This window comes from Chelmon rostratus, chromosome 17 (genome assembly GCF_017976325.1).
Source record: "Chelmon rostratus isolate fCheRos1 chromosome 17, fCheRos1.pri, whole genome shotgun sequence".
Taxonomy (NCBI): Eukaryota; Metazoa; Chordata; class Actinopteri; order Chaetodontiformes; family Chaetodontidae; genus Chelmon; species Chelmon rostratus.
The window spans coordinates 14,013,979-14,025,842 of NC_055674.1; the positions used below are offsets into that span (position 1 = coordinate 14,013,979).

The 11,864-nt window shown below is 40.5% G+C and overlaps 1 pseudogene; it reads right to left on the reverse strand.

Moving 5' to 3' along the window:
- Positions 1-2,444: 2,444 nt before the first annotated feature.
- Positions 2,445-11,643, reverse strand: LOC121620885 (annotated as a pseudogene).
- Between the last annotated feature and the right edge of the window lie 221 nt (positions 11,644-11,864).

Sequence of the window (11,864 nt, forward strand, 5' to 3'; positions counted from 1 at the left end):
CATCTAATACATTGAACTAACAGCTGCAACCTTTGAATTTTGGCACAAAATAATAAATATTTTCCACAAGTCACAACGTTCAAATACTGAAGGCCCAGCTCAAAACTATGAAGTTGATCAGCTAAGTTTATGACATTACAGAAAGTTTACCTGGAAGAACGTGAATCCTGAGAGAAGACGAGTTGTTGGGACTACATAACCAGTCAGACCATTCGCAGCGTACAGCAATGCTACAGAGTGACATCAGAGCTTAGCAACTTTTACTAACCTCATCAGCCAATCATCACTTTGGCCAAATCCTTTTTCACATTCACACGCTTAGAGTAGCCTAGCCTAGCAGCCCTGCAACAGCAGACATGTTTCCCTTCAGCAAATCTGGGAGAGATTTTTTTTTTTTTCAACAATTGTCATATTGTGCTGTGAGACTGACTTGCATGTAAAACTTGAGCCACCTGCCCACTCTTTGATATTTGGCTCTATCTCATTGCTTAGACTGAAGATTTTGTACATTCCCTCCACACTCTGCAGCCTCCTTTGTTGGATTTGTGCAGCGTTTATTGGTCAGCTGCCCTGTTGCCACTTCACACAGTTTATCTGGAACAAAGCCACAGAGGATGCAGATGAGTTTGACTGGTGAGGTCCCAAATTCTCCTTCCAAGACAGGGTGTAATGTGATGCTTGGAGAGATGATCAGCTGTCCTGATAAAGAGTAGAGATTATTTGGTTTTACTTGTTTCATTCTAAATGTAGGATGTGAACATTTTTAAAATATGAGCTGAAATAATCAGATTTTGGTAGTGTAAGTGTAATGTCTTTGTATTTAGGCTAGATGGCAGCGTTAAACTTTTACAGTCTGGTGGGGTCAGGTGGAGATAGCGCTGGAAGTCTGTTGCACAGATGTTGCAGCATGGCAGGGCAGAGTGATCAGAGCCAACAGGAAGCAGAAACATTGAGTAACACCAAGGTACCAAAAAAGTACCAAAATACAGAAGTGAAACAATGCAAAGAGCAACGGTGCATCACAGACACCAGGTGTGAGCTGTGGTTATACCAGTAAGAGAAACAGTGCTCATTTAAATATCTCATATCAGTTTATATATGTTATTACATTGAGTTTACATTGTTTCTCATGACTTTGGTAAATGTTTTATTCTATTTAGTCGATTATTAATAGAATAAAAAAACTAACTAACTGTAAAGTCTAAATAAAAGAATAGTGCTGTTATGAGTGTTATGTAGAAAAAAGGTTGAAAGTGCAAGTTTCAGCAGTTCATTGAAATATTTATTTTCACAAAGACACACAAAAAAAGGACAACTGTGGAAAAACTCAGTGGAAAATACTTTTTTCCCCGCAGAAAGTTCTTGTTTCATTTAACCTGGAAAGACAGAAAAAACAAAAATATGGATCAGTAAAATTGCACCAAAATGATCAAATTCCACTTACGGGTGCGCCTTATTGAAAATGCAATACATGAAACTATTTACTCAGTTGTCTTTTTTTGTGTACAACTCTCACATATAAACTCAGTATTGCCTTGAAAGCAGCTGTCCCAATGGCGAACAGCAGAGTGATGAGGAAGAGAAGGATAAAAGTGATGGCTGTGTCTCCCATGTTATCTTCTTCTACCTCGATGACACTGTTCCATTGGTAGTTAGTTTGAATGAGGAACTCTGGATCTAGTGGACAGTAATGAATCAGTTAATATTAGGGACAATCCACACACTCATTTGAACAACAGATCACGAGACAATGATGAAATTCTACTGATGACACACATTTTTTAAATTTTCTTTGTTAGGATCACATATTTTAGAACCTCAAAGAACAGAGCTGTTTGAAGAGTAATAGGGCAACCACCAAAAATAAAATAATAAAAATAGGGCCTAATAGTTTTGCATGTTTTTTGAAAATATTTGCTATGTTGATGAATGTAAAATAAATCATAAAATGTTCTGTGATGATCCTGAATTGCCATTGAAAGACCTCATTATTGGTGTGGTACATGTGACTTGGCTTGTGAATCAGTATATTCATCATTTGACTGACTGAGTTCGACAATAAATAATCATCTGTTTTGTGCTTGGGGTGCAAGACCCAGCAGAGGAAACACACATACACAAAGACAAGTCACACAAACAGTGTTAATGTACCTTCTAATAAACATGAGCTCATGTTATTTATTTCATTTTTTGCCTGAATTTAGTGGAGTGGTGGTGGAGTTATTCTGGTGAAAGTAACATGATGTTGTAAGTTTGATATATTGTTATTGTCATCGAGCTTCAAAACTCAAACATGCTGATATCTCCATCAAATCTGTGTTGCATTAGGATAGCGCTGTGACAGTACACTTACAACAAACATGGAGCTCAAAAAGTGGTTAAATAAAGACATGAACTGCATGTGAGATAGATCAGCAGCATTGCAAAGTGCTTTTTTTATTTTTATTTTGAATCTGCATTAAAAAGACGAACACAATGTCACATCACAAGCAACAAACATTCAACAACAAAGAGCAGAAGACACAGCGACACAAAATAACATCTACTGGGCCTTGCACGTTTCAGGGATGTTCATGTTGAGGTTGACCAGGTTGGTTTTTTCAAATGTTCTGTGCTCGATGGACCTGATAATAGCTTTAGTCGTGTTAGCCAAAGACTCGTGGTGAACTGCACAGCTGTACGCCACATCATTCTTTCGCCACTGCTCAAGGCTGAGCAACAACTGGCCATAAGCAGAATAGGATCCATGGTTTGCTAAAGGGTTTGTGGTGTGGAACTCATAGCTTGAGTCTACTTCCTCGTCATCAACAAGCCAAGACACAAAAACCTCCTGAGGGAAGAAGTCTTTCACATAGCAAGTCAGGGTCACCATGTCTTTTCTAGTATGTTCTACTGGAGGCAGCATAAACACTGAAGGACGCTGAGTCTGTCCTCCTGCAAGCATGAGAGAACAATTAGGCCTCCTGCCACAGATAAAAACATCTACAGTACTGAAGAGAATCTGGCACAAAATACACTTAACAAGAACACTGAATACCTGTTTGATGGCATGACAAGAGGAATTACACACAGGCTTTTAGTGCACAATTGCTGAATATTTTTCTTACCAATATTCCTTTCATAGAGTTTCTTAAATGGCTCAATCCAGTCTGTATGTTCAACAATGCAGACGCGCTTTATCCCCTGGCTCCATTCATCATACGAGATGTCAAGTGAAAGTTTATATGTGTTTGAATTTTCCTTAACAGGCATCGTTGAGGAACCAACCATCTCTTTTCCACCTTCATTCTCCCACCAAATCTTCCCGAGAGATGGCTTGTTTACCTGGACTCGACATACTATCTGTCCTTTCCTGTTTAAAAACATGTCGTCCAGTGTCGGACCGATGATCTTTATGTCCACATCTGCTTCAGCACAGGCATCTGTTGAGTGAATAGAACAGAAATCTCTTAAAAGTTGAAATTCAATTTACAAACAATTTTTAAAGAAAAAGTAGCAATTTACCCACACAGACTTGAAATTTTAAAGGTCACAGATGAATTCTTGAATGTTGGCATGTTGTTTTCATCTTTCCCCTTAAACTGACATGTAAATGTAGTGCCTTCCTGACTCCACTCAATCGAAGGTACCGTGAGAAAACTTGCTGCACTGTACAGTGTTGTTCCATTCTGGCCAATTCTTTCCTTAGACAGGGTTTTCATCTCGTACATTTTGTTCCGGATGTCCTCATCATTTTTCAGCCATTTAATCTCATAATCATTTGGTGAAAAATCTTTGGCAAAGCACCAGAAGGAAGCCTCCTTTTCATCATCAGAGGAGGTCAACACTCTCAGTGTTGGCAACTCATAAGTCACCTCTGAAACACAAACACACACTCACAATATAGAGTAGGTATATATATATATATATATGTATATGTTGATGAATATATTGGGTAAGTGAATACAGATGATCTTACTTGGCTTGATGAAACCAGCCTGGCCATTTCCTGCTGGATGTGTCACGGCACATTGGAAAGGCTGCCTTGCGTCCCAGTCCTGTCTCCTCACTTGAATTTGACTGACTCCCACATCCCACATTTTTTCTCCATGAGAAGGTCAGTGAGGAGGGTGTGAAGTCAGTGGCAAGACAGCCAAGAGTGACCATGTCTCCAGTCCCAGAACCACATTGCATCAGAGGAAACACAGTTGGTGCAGTTGGAGTGGCTAAGAAAGGAGAAACAAACGTGGTAATAAAATATGGGGGAAAAAAAATCAACATAACAGACAATTGTCACCAAGCAGTACTTAAAATAGAGAAAAGTCAATGTAATTGATTTGTGTGATTTAATATGGTGAATGTTGAAAATTCAAGTGCCCTCTATACACAGCCTTTTATATTTCTCAGCACATTTAATTGTTTTTTGCACAAAAGTTAATCTCCCTCGACAATATTATTTGTGGTAGTTTTATCATATAAGTTAATCACACTTTAAATTCACAACTTTGACAATAATCATTTGTATTCTTTTAAATTTAAGGAATGATGCTGTAGAGTCAGTAAACATTCGTTTTGGTGACATTCAGCAGTTATGTGTGAGGTTAAAGAGTGTTCTTACCCGATGAAACAGTTACTGTTGTACCCTTTACCCAGTTTTTACACTACAGAAAGTATTAAAACTTTAGTTTTGAAGTGACATGCTGAGAAGTTATACTATGTAGCTTAAACATGACATTTTACAGTCAGAAACTTACCCTGCTGCACATTTTAAATACAATAATAAATGTTAGCACTGTGACCAAGGGACCTTTTCCAAAAAACAAGGTTACAGTTTAAAAAATAATTAACTACTGCATGTTCCCCGATATCTGTCCATGGTAGGAAAAGTAGTGGTCGTACTTTACAACAATCTAACTTCACACATTAATTGTGTTTCAGAATTTCTAAGAGGTGCTGCAGCACATTCAGAAATGACAATGCTATTATAATAGCAGTCTTCAGTTTTCGAGTGTAAAGTTAGAGATGAAAAAAATAGTTGAATTGGGAATAGGTCTGGTGAGTACTGCAGCAGCAGGAGCATTCTGTGTTATTTGATTTAATTTCTCCTCAAATCTCTATTAAATCTAAATTCCTCATAAAATGCGGAACTGGTTTCCTAGATTGGGTTTGGGATGTATTTAAGGCTGAAGTGCGATTCTAATGTGCAATTTAAGTTTTCTACAAAATGTTTGACTTGGCATTTTTGGTGCTGTTAACTAAACAAGTAACCAAGTTACCTTGGGTGTTTTTAAGTCTCCGAGAAAGCCTGAGGTCATATCTCCTGTCAGCACAGACCAAGACACCACGTGAGACACCAGTTCTAATGTCGGCTACAGGTACATGTCTGTTTCCTTTAAAAACCTTCATCGCACGTTACTATCAGAAAGCTTTATTGGCAGGCAGAAGACTGAAGTTGTACTTTTAGTTTATGAGAGTTGCCTCTGCAATTTAACTCCAAACAACTCTATTTAAGTGCAAAAAATAGATTTAATGTTTGTTTCTATGACAGAAAATGTGAATAATCAGCTCTGTGCCAAACTGGAAGCGCCCACAGAATTACTTTTTTAATGAATGCTTTGTGATGTTAATAAGGAAGTGCAGTTAGTTTTTGGTTGTATGATGTGTGTTACAGTTAAGCTCTTCCAGTTGCCAAATTGATTATCAACATACTGTCTGTACTTCTCAGAGTCATTTTAAAATGGTATTACACAATGGTGCTGCTTCAGACTGAGCGGTGGTATAAACAAATGGTATCTGTTAGAATTTAATGATTTAGTCATTAATTATTTCCATGTTAAGAACATGGAATAATTCCAGTTTCTCAGGCCCGCTTTTCTATAATGTGTTATCATGTATTATCAGTGCTGGTGTCTGAACTTTTGGCTTTCAGTCTAAAGTTTCCGTTTTGTTAACTGGATGAGGAAGCACCTGTTGTGGTGAGGATTGTTTCCTTGTGTTGTGTTGTGTTGCATAAATACTAACCAGTAAGGATGTTGATGGCCACAAGACAATTTCTCCTTTTATAGTATTATAGTAATTTAAGTCTAACAGTATGTGTGTGTTAATATAAAAGTACATTTAAAGTTATGGATAGTAAATTATAGTTAATATAACTAAATGCTTATTGGACACTTAATTTCTGACCTTTGACTCACATTTACATACTTTAACCATACTTTAATTAACCTGATATTAAATTAACTGTAAGTGAACAAAAATGATTTAATCATTTTCTGTTTGTTTTCCAGTATGTAAAATGTTCTGTATCAACTCTGATGCAAAGTATGTAAAAAGTCTTATCTTATGTCTTAAGTCTTTTCTCAGGTTTTCAAGGTAAAATAAAAAAAAACAATTTACCCTTCCACTACACCATTGATAATCACCTTTCTTCAGTGTCTAGTAAATGTGGGAAATGGCTGTTTTTTTTTTTGTTTTTTTTTTTTGGATATCCTGTGTTTTTATTGATGAGACAGTTGGCCAGCCCAACGATGCACTGTGTCACATATAGTACTAAAACCTGTGCCTGATATAGTGAATTGTTTGCATTTTTATTTTTATTTTATTTTTACAAGTGAAACTGTGAAATCATAAAAGAATATTCCAATATTCTAATATTAATTATTGCTGTTTTGTTTTTCAATAATTGAATGTTTACTTGTGACGTTTTTTTTTTAGCTATAAATGTTGCTGTATAAAGACACATATATCTCTGCTTTTCCTAAAAAGTTTTGTTGGACACATATGTAACCTACTTGTTTTCTGTATCAGCCCCACATTTCCTTTTCATTGGAAAGGGTTTTTGTCACAGGATGTTTCACGGTGGGGTGCCATATCCTGCACTGTGAAATAGTGGTTTACAAAAACCCAACTGCACACTGGCTGTCACGATACACAACTTCTCTTATTTTTCTTAGTGTACTAGTAGTGTAAAATTTAATAATGGGAAAGAAATCAGCCATTCCCTGATTTTATTCTGATTTTCTTTTTTCATTTCTATATGTTGTACACACTTTACAAATATAACTAGTTTTTGGGAAGTCAAGTTCAAAGTTGTACTGTCTGCTTATACGCACATAGTGTTCAAATACAAACATTATCTCATTATCTCACTGCAATATCTTCAAACTGAAGGGACAGAAAGTGGAGTAATTTTACAGCTATATACATATTAGGCATGTCAAGCAATATTGATTGCATTTCTATAAGCTTTGGATTAGCACTTTATTATATAGACAATTTTTGAGGCATCAATGGATTAAAAATAACAAAGTTACTTTTGCCATGTAATGCTCTGGTTGTATGGACAATATAACAGCGATATAATAGCAAACAAACTAAAGACGTAGGGTTCATCTTGATTATTGTATTACAGAAATGTTACTATTACTATATACGTAAGATAAAATATTTTGATGTAAAACCCAATATTTTTTTAATTTAACCAAATATCTTGTATTACACAAACATGGCATTTTTAATGAGCCAAACTGCTGGATGAGATCACCACACGGACAGGCCTACTGGTAATGACCCATGTGAATGACCAACAGACAATGAGTGTGGAATTCGTCTGCGGCAAGAAATGTAAGAACCTGCATGGCTTTAAGATTCACCCAGCAGGTGGTGCAGCACACAGGAGGAACACCTGGGGAGACACAAGGATTCAGGCCTGGAAAGACCCCACAGTGCCCAGAACCTCTGTGCACCTGAAGCCTCAAACCCAAGTAGGTCATCAGAGCAGCGATGGGTCAAATGGCCTCCAGCCGGCAGAATGAAAGTATTGCACCAGTTTGACGAGGATGTGGACTCAGTACTGGAAACAGCAGCCAAAGGGAACACAGACAGGAGACTAAAATGCATTACAACTATCATTGTCAGCCTGGGAGAAGAGAGATTTGGACAAAGGAAAAGCAACAGGGAGGGACCTAGTACCCGAAGAACCGAGCAACAAAGATCAGTCAGCTTGGTCCTTGACATCCCAATGTCAACAGTTGTGGGCTTTGAGCGGAAGATCAGCAATCACCTCTGCAGGCAGCTGGGGCTTCCCAGGAGTCTAAGCAACATAGCTCTGTACGGGCAGAAGAACAAGCTCACACTCCCATGTTTTTTTTTCACCTCTATTGGTGGTCGTGGAAGCAAAAAGCAGTATGAGATATGAGAAAAGTTCTGGGAGGCCATGGAGGAGGATTACTGGTCGGCTACAAAGAGATTCTGGCAAGCCAATACTGTTTACAGTGGAGGTGGGGAGCTGTTGACTTTGACTGGGGATATTGTAGGGCGGTGGAAAGAATATTTTCAGGATCTCCTCAATCCCATTGTCACGCCTTCTATAGAGGACGCAGGGGCTGGGGACCCCGAGGTTGGCTCATCCATCACTCAGGCTGAAGTCAACAAGGTAGTTCGGTTGTAGGGCTGTCTTGGCTGACACGTCTCTACAACATTGCGTGGCAGTTGGGGACAGTGCCCCTGGACTGGCAGACCGGGGTGGTGGTCCCTCTATTTAAGAAGAGGGACTAGAGGGTGTGCTCCAACTATAGGGGGATTACACTCCTCAGCCTCCCTGGTATATTCCATGGTACTGGAGAGGAGAATTCGGCCAATAGTCGAATCTCAGATTCAGGATGAACAATGCGGTCATCGTGGTCATGGAACACTGGACCAGCTCTACACAATCCGCAGGGTGCTCGACGGTTTGTGGGAGTTTGCCCAACCAGTTCACCAGTCCATGTGTTTTGCGGCTCTCTACTACGGGCTGTTCAGTCTCTGTATGACCGGAGCAGGAGCTTGGATCGCATTGCTGGCAGTAAGTCAGACTTGTTCCCGGTCATGTTGGACTCTGGCAGGGCTGCCCTTTGTCACCAGTTCTGTTCATTATTTTTATGGACAGAATTTCTAGGTGCAGCCAAGGGCCGGAGGGAGTCTGGTTTGGGGACCTCAGGATCTCATCTCTGCTTTTTGCGGATGATGTTGTCCTGTTGGGTCCTTCAAACCAGGACCTTCAGCATGTGTTGGGGCGGTTTGCAGCCAAGTGCGAAGCAGCTTGGATGAGAATCAGCACCTCCAAGTCCGAGGCCATGGTTCTTGACCAGAAAAAGGTGGCTTGCCCCCTCTGGATTGGAGGAGCGCTCCTGCCTCAAGTAGAGGAGTTCAAGTATCTTGGGGTCTTGTTCACGAGTGAGGGATGGAGCGTGAGATTGACAGGTGGATTGGTGCAGCGGCAGCAGTAATGCTGTCGTTGTACTGGTCTGTTGTGGTGAAGAAGGAGCTGAGCCGAAGCTCTCCATTTACCAGTCAATCTACATTCCTACCCTCACCTATGGTCATGAACTTTGGGTCCTTACAGAAAGAGCAAGATCTTGGATACAAGCAGCTGAAATGGGTATCCTCTGCAGGTTGGCGGGGCACTCCCTTAGAGATAGGGTGTGAGAGCTCTGTCACTTGGGAGGAGCTCCGGAGTAGAGCCGCTGCTCCTCCACGTCGAGAGGAGCCATCTAAGGTGGCTCGGGCATCTATGTTGGATGCCTCCTTGACGCCTTCCTGGGAGGGTGTTCCGCGCATGCCCCACCGCGAAGAGGCTGGAGACACACTGGAGGGACTATGTCGCTTGGCTGGCCTGGGAACGCCTCGGGGTCCACCTGGAAGAGCTGGAGGAAGTGTCTGGGGAGAGGAAAGTCTGGGCATCCCTGCTTAGACTGCTGCCCCGCAACCTGGTTCCGGATAAGCAGAAGAAGATGGATTGATGGATGGACAGTGGAATTCATGGTCACCCAGAAAAGAGAGGTGCTGCATGTAGTCCAGGCACCCCAAAGTATGTGGTGCTGATATTGAGGTCAGGACAGGAAGGAAATTAAATGCCCAAGTTGTGGTGGAGCAGGCAGAGTCCCAGCTTCGACACAGGATGCTGTGGGCCAGGTGGCATCTGGATGGGCTGGGCTGTGCAGCAACCCAACAACTAGCTCTAGCCAAGCCAGCAAAAGGGGTAATGTCAGACGTCACTTGGTGCAACAGGAAGTGAGAGCAGGTGTGGGAAGGTGCATGCCACTAGAGCTGTGGGAATGCATCAACAGGGAGCTTGGATGCGATGAGACCAGGCACTGGACCGTAGAATATCTTGGTCTGAGCTATGGCGAGCCGAACCCCAGTGTATCAGGTCTCCTGTCCAGTCAGTGTACAACATGCTTCCAACTACATCAAACCTCTTCTGCTGAGGCAAAATTGAGACCATGCGTGTGACCTGTGTTCTTAGGCTGGGACACTGGAGCAGATTCTCAGCTGCTGCCCGAAATTCAGCAAATTCTGATGATTTTAATTGTGGATAGACCTGCCTGCATTAGGAGACACAACTTTGCTCTTTCACTTGTGTATAACTTCACAGTTGTGGCAAGATTCTGAGTTACTATCATTCAATGTAGTCTCTCACTGTGCAACACATAACATATTATAGCCTAAAATGTCTTATCTACCGAATGTATCTCCCCATAGTCACACATTTACTCTGTTTGTCCATAGGTACTGCACACACAACGCCTTAGTGTGATCTAGAGCAGCAACTAATGATTATTTTCATTAGTGATAAACCTGTCCATTATTTTCTCGATTAATCATTTGACTGTCTGGTCTATAAAATGTCAGAAAATTGTGCAAAATGTCGATCACTGTTTCCCAAAGCCCAAGATGACATCCTAAAATGTCTTGTTTTATCCACAACCCAAGGATATGGTTGTAGTCAGTATTCTCTGACAAACACACGTCAGATTGTTATTGAGAGCAGCATTTTTTGTAGTTTGACATCATGAAGTTGGCAAAAGCCTAAAGATAACGACGTTGTGGAAAAGAAACTGATTTTCAGAGGCCTTAAAAGTAAACTGTCAACTGAATTTATTTCATTACTTTAAACATTAAATGTTAAGCAGTGTATAAAAATCACTGTGGGAAAACTCATAATGTATCAGTGATTAGAACATCAAAGTATCCGTCTTTAGTATGAAAACTGTTTAATTAGATCAAGAGCCTTAATATAAAATTTAACACTGCTTCTCTCTTTAACAGTGAACTGGTGTTGAAATCATTAGTGGTCTGAGGGCTCCTCCTCTTGTGGCTTCCTGTTGCAAGTGTTCAGGCACTGAGGGCTTTTTGATCAGGTCTACTGATGCTTTGTGTTATTGTGTCTCTCTGGCACAGTAATACACAGCAGTGTCTTCAGGCTGCACATTCTGTCCGTTTAGAGTCACTGTGTTGCTGGAAGAGTCCAAGTCGATACTGAACCTGTTCTTCAATGAATCTTTGTAGTATGAAGCTCCCGTATATTTGCTTCCAATCCACTCCAGTGGTTTCCCTGCAGGCTGTCTGATCCAAACTGTGAAGTGGCTGCTAACAGAATAAGAGACCTGACAGGCGATGGTCAGATGTTGACCTGGCTGCACAGTCACAGAGGCTGGCTGTGTCAACTGTTCACACTTCACACCTGTTGAAAAAAGACAATGTTTTGGATCAAATGATCAAGTTAAACTGCAAAAGAAGAACTGTTGACTTTGACAGATCCAGAGAGACTCACATCCAGCTGCCAACAGCAGCAGCAGAGCTACAGAAAACATGGTTGATGTTGAAAGTGACATGCTGTGAACTCCACTGACAGCCTGATGTGAAGGTTTTATAGCTGAGTAACAAGGAAGCTCACCGAGTTTGCATAGAATCAAAAATATGAAGCATTAATGTTGCTCTAACTGGAGCCAATAGAAGAGTCTGTTGACTGTTCTTATGTCTGCAGAGTGAAAATGTGCCTGGAAATCACCTCTACTTTACATTTGATATTTGAATTTCATTACACACTCAACTGTAACATTTTC